Source organism: Podarcis tiliguerta (assembly GCF_965153285.1).
Source record: "Podarcis tiliguerta genome assembly, chromosome: 7".
Lineage (NCBI taxonomy): Eukaryota > Metazoa > Chordata > Lepidosauria > Squamata > Lacertidae > Podarcis > Podarcis tiliguerta.
Window position 1 is genome coordinate 34,707,061 of NC_139540.1, and position 6,000 is coordinate 34,713,060.

A 6,000-nucleotide genomic window follows, 5' to 3' on the forward strand; every position below is an offset into this window, starting at 1 on the left:
GATGAGATGATTATCTCCCAAAGCTCGTTTAAGCCACCGTTCATTGGGTTACAGCCAATTTGGCCTCAGTGATGATCACTGGCTTAGTTTATAGCTTAATTTGAATACTTCTTGCACCAGGAAATAAATGTCTACCATGGCTACTACCGCATCAAAATGGCATCACTGCTGTACATAGTGGTGTCATGCTAGTGTCAAATGGCACAAATTCATGCCTCCACAACCTGTGACACATCAAGACAAAGACAAGCTGAAACGCCTCTAATCCTTTTTTCTTTTTCTTTACAAAGTTGTTATTGTACTTCACCAGATCTTAGCATACTACAGTATTTGTAAGAATGGGTTACAAATTACATTGAATTTGTCCATAGCAAGTCTGCGTTATATGCAAAGTCTTCAATCCAATCGTAGAAGGGAGCCGCATTTTTATTTTTCCAGTTCATCAGTATCAGTCTTTTTGCTGTGGTAAGGGCACAGAGAGACCACTCATATTGTCCTTTTGTAAGGTTCCATGTGCTGGGTATATAAGAGGATATTTTGCTCTGTAACTATAAGCTTGTTTCGTACAGTTCTGTTGATAGTTTCAGTTACCTTCTGCCAAAACTCTTTCAATATAGGACAATGAAAAAACACATGGAAACTCATCTCATCCTAATTATCTTTGCTTAGAACATAAGAGCCTGCTGAATCAGGCCAATGGCCCATGTAATTCACGATCCTGTTCTCATAGTGACCAAGCAAAAACCTGTGGGATTTGTGGTTAGAATTGTGCTTTAGATAAGTAAGGAACCTTCCTCTTAACTTTCTTTTCAATTTGATGCTAGCAACTTAAGCCGTACCCTAACTACCTATACTCAGAAGTAAGTCTTATTGAATTCATTGATGTACACTCACAATTACCTGGGAACTCAGTGGGACTTATTTTTAAGTAGACATGGTTAGGATTTCACTGTTAGATGCCATGATTATCATAACCTGTCAGAATTTGGCGAAAACAAACCACAATTTAAAAATTGTGTGTGTGTGTGTGTGTGTGTATTTGAATGACACCTAAAAACCATGAGGAATGTGCCAATGTGGAAATCCGATGTGGTGTATTAGGCAGCAAGCTAGGCTAGGGTTTAGAGAAGCAAGGTACAAATCTATACTCACCTTTGAAACTCACTGAGTAGCTTTGGGTAAGCCTCTGTCCCTCAGTCTACCCTACTTATCAGAGCTGTTTTGAAGCTAAAACTATGCTTCTGAGTTCACTGAAAGCAAATTACAAATTTAACAATTTTGTAAAATAATAATAATAATAATAATAATAATAATAATAATAATAATAATAATTTAAGATTGATATGATGCACTTCACTATAAATGGTCACAAAGTTCATCACAACATTTAAAATTATACCAAACCAACAAAAGTATGAAGCAAAATTTACAGCTCAGTTCTAGAAAACCAGTCCTTTATCACCATAGTTTACCCTGAGATATGCGTGTTGGGATCCACTCTGTTCTCTTGACTGTAATAGTCAATATGCAACAGATGTATCCCATTCTACTTGCACAACAGGACTGCCCCCCACTCCACCTGCGCACCCTACACTTTCCCCAAATCTGCTCCAGAGAGTGTTGTGGGAACCTCTGGAACAAATTTAGGTGGGCATGTGGGGATAAATGGAGAGGAAAGTCCTGTTGTGTAAGCAGAAATCCTTGCACTGACAGGACCATGACTTAGCTCTGCTTTAGATACAACTTAATCTGTTTCAACTGTTTTTAATATTGCATTCTTAATCTGTTGTAAGCCGCCCTGGCGAAAGATGGCTAAGAACTCTAATAAATATTACCATACAGGCCCACACAGTTAAAATACTCAGAAGTCCTGTAGCAAGAGGATGAATTTCAACTGGTGCTGTCAGTTGAACTGTGTGTGTGTGTGTGGGAAAGTGCTCCATGTTTATGTGCCATAAAAAACCTGGGACTCCGCCTGACAAAAAACCCCTTAAAACAGTATTTCTGAATTGTAAGCAGAACGTTATTGCCAAATCCACACCTCAATAAATTATGAACCTTTTGGAGACCCATAGCAGGAGGTATTTTAAGGTTAAAAAATAAAGAAGAGAAGATAAATAGAGGGCATCATGCATTATAATGGAAGTTGTTTGTTCAAATCCTAGGAGAAATAGAAGTGGATTAACAGGCTTTAACTTCACCGTTTGAAAGGAAACATGTGTCTTTGCACAGGGTGAGTAGCAGGGTGAAGATGTACTATTATTTGCTACCTTTTTGATGTGTCTTGTTTAACATTTGCTCATATGTTTAGTCAAATGAGACAGAGCATTTGTATATACTTTACTGAATGAGGTGGGACAGTTCTAGGACATGAGCGCACCAATGATATAAACTACACACATTATTCTGTCAAGGTGATGGCTAGGCCGGCAAGCCTGGACATTAAATACAGCGAGACACAATCAATCTTCTGCTCAATTGTTTTGGTTGCTATCACTTGATCTGTTCACGTCTAGCAATATTCAAATGCTGTGAGAGCTGCAAATCCTGAGGAGAATCTAGCTCAAGCTGTGTACATGCTATACCTTTAGATCATATTCAAAACACATTTCTCCCTGTAAAGAACTCTGGGTTTGTTAAGGGTTGCAGGGAATCACAACTCTGTGAGGGGTAAACTACAATTCCCAGTATTCTCTGTGGGGAAAATGTGCTTCAAAAGTGCTTTAAATGTCTAGTGTGTATGTAATCCCAGTCTGTTTTGCTAGGCTAATACACATAAACAAAGCTCCACATGGAGGCCATTTTTTTATTTTATGGTTACATGGCACACCTGCTCTACAAAGCAAGCCAGAGCAGTGGCTCACCTCACAAACTGGACACTGCAAAACACCAAAAAGGCCTTTGTGGGAGTACAGAGAAAATTGCCAGGCCATTAAGTGCCAAACCTCCTCTCAAAAATGGCTTCCCTGGGCAGAAAGAATAATGACCTTTCAGTGGCTGTCTTTCATGTGAACTGTCGCAAAATGGAAATTGGCAGAAGAGAGTCAATCAGACAGTGATGATTTTTGTTAAGTTGTGGGTGAACATATCAGACAACACAGCAATTCTTCAAACAGCTCTTGTTTATTCACAGGCCAGAACAGAATCGAACTGAAGGGTTCAGTCAGCCTGCTTATATAGAGCTCCAATACAACGTAACTGTAACAATTTTCTAAAACTATCCAATCACTGAAGGTCACTTTTGATCCCTTATTTGCATAACTATCTACAGTACCCCCTGCTGGCCCAGGATGAGAACTTCAGTACATAACAATTTTGGTACCTCAATGCTACGCTAGAAGATTGATATAGGGAAGTTGTGTGGAAGCTGTATTTCATTAGGGTTTTTAGTATTTTGACTGGTGTTTTATGGCAGCCATGCTGACTCTATAATTCTTCTAGTATACTTGCAGATGTGCAGAGGTCATCATATATAGTGACACAAAGGCTGGTATCAGACAAATTTAGTAACACATCTGTTCTCCAACATGCTATCATGTATTGGCCTTGACATCTATTTAACCTGGCATGCATTTGTAGAAAAAAGAAGAAACTGACGATTTGTGCATCTGATTTAAGTTCAGAAGTTAAATGGTTAACATGTTACTTTTACTTAGATTAGGATGGGGCACATGTAATTCTCCATGCCTTGTTGAACTACAACTCCTAACACAATCCTGAGTATTGGCCATGCTGGTTGGAGCAGATGGGTGGCACCAGTTTGGCTACCCCTGTTGTAATGTGGCCTTGAAAAGCCACAGCAAGTCAACTAAAATTTTCAGTTGCAGTTGGTCAACACTTTTTTCAACACCAGCTTTGGTCAATGAGAAGCATGAAGAGGCACACTTTCACTTCTTCAGCTCTCCCCACGCTTTGGCCCTGCAGATGTTGTTGGTCTACTACTCTCATCATCTCTGACCATTGGCCACATTGACTGAAGATGATGGGAGCTGTAGTTCAAAACATCTGGATGAGGGACACCAAGTTGGAGAAGGTTGCTTCAAAGAAATTAGGCATCCAGGAATATAATTGCTTTATTGATTCTTAGTATGAAAACCACTTATCTTATTGGTAGATGGTCCCTGCAATACTATTATTATTATTATTATTATTCCATTATTTCTTAGGTAAAAGTAGCTCTTTGTCTCAAAATGATGAAGCAAGCAACCAAAAGAGAAATCACCCACCAAACCATACAGCAAGAAATATTTTGCATAAATACACACGTCTCCAGAGAGAATGAAAGGAAAAGATGTCTTAAAAATTATGGTGATTTAATTTTATTTTGCCCAAGAATGACATTCTCCTGAGTATTTGTGAAAATGAAGATGAATATGCAGGGATCCATTTGGTTGCTTTTGCGCCAGATGGCCAGTTGCAGAAGCTGAACTAAGCTGAACTGATTGATTCATTTTTGCCATATTGCACGCTGGCATTTACCAGGGTTCACATAATTCAAGTACTAACATTTTTGGTGCTTTTTCACTTCCTAATTCACCCCCCTTAGTTCCTTAATCCAAAAGGAAACAAGTAATTTCCCCAAGTAAACTGTTTCTATCTCCCCTTCCTCATGTGTCATAATAGAGATTTAATAATAGAAGAACTAATGAAATATGATAAGAGACCAAATACAAGAGACAAAGTTCATGTAGCATGTTGTGACCAAGCCTTCTGCTAAAGAAGTTGAACTCAGGACCCCTGAAGAACATGGTAGAAATAAGGTCAAAATTAGGCTGACAGTAAAAATAAAAATGTAATTAATATAAAAAATGTACTCAGCTTTACTTTGACTATTGAAACGTTATGGCCATGATTCAGATAACAGAATTATGGTGGCATAAATAGCATAAAGTATAACTTGGTTTTCTCTTATATGCAGCTACCATGCCAGATGTGAGGGGAGCCTTCTCTGAGGTGGCCCCCAAATTATGGGATGACCTCCCCTCTGATGCACATCTTGCACATTGTCTGCTTTTCAACAATTAGAATTAAGAAACAGGGTGTCTCTGAGCGCGCAGTCAGCCCTTATGGTTCTTGTGCCAGCATGCATCTCATTCCATGAATAAAGCTACTTTTGGTTTTCTCCCAAGCTTTCTTTATTAGGGAAGCCTAATTTATAAAGAAAATATGCTGTTTTTCAACAATTGGCAGCTGGAAATCCTTGACAAGCTCTGCAGATCATCGGATCTCCCAGTAGATCTGGGTCTACCTTCTGCCTGCCCATGCCTTAGGCAAGACATTGCATCTCAGCTTCTGCTTCCTTGCCTCCCTTGCAATATGTGGAGAATAGAGTTTATTTGTTCAAGGTTATTTGTATGGATTACTAGAATAAAATGGATGAATTGCTTTGTATACTCTAAAGTGAAATGGTTTAAGGCTGAAGTGCAAATGAACTTTATCCATTGGAAGCTTCCCAATTCTAGGTTGGGGATGATGAAGCTATGGGCCTCTAACCAGTATGGCCAATGGTCAATGATGATGGGAGCTGCTACCTGACACGGTTTTCTCCAAGGACACCCAAGAACTCTAGATTTGACAATGCTGAGAATTTTCTGCAGCAGATCATTTGTCTTTTCACAGAACTGTAGTTTATTTGGACTGAACAGTTATTTAAACCCAGGGAAGAGCCAATGCAGTTGAAAGTAGTTTAATTTAGTAATAAGGAAAAATTCATTTCAGGGTTGGGGTTAAGCATGAGGCTGGTTTCGTCACTACATTGAACTAGCACTGTGAATCAGCCTGTCAAGCTCATGAAAATGTAGCAACGTATGTCTATTCCTAACTTCCCTAAGATGAGATTTTGCAAAGGCATTTCAAGGCTAGAACTTAGGACAAACCATCTACAGTACTGTGCCCATTAGAAATCCACAGTTAAGTTGAGAGGTAGATATTTACTACGGTAAGTTAAGGGGAACCTCTCTGTCCAGAAGTTGTGCACTTCTGATTATCAAATGTTGGGGA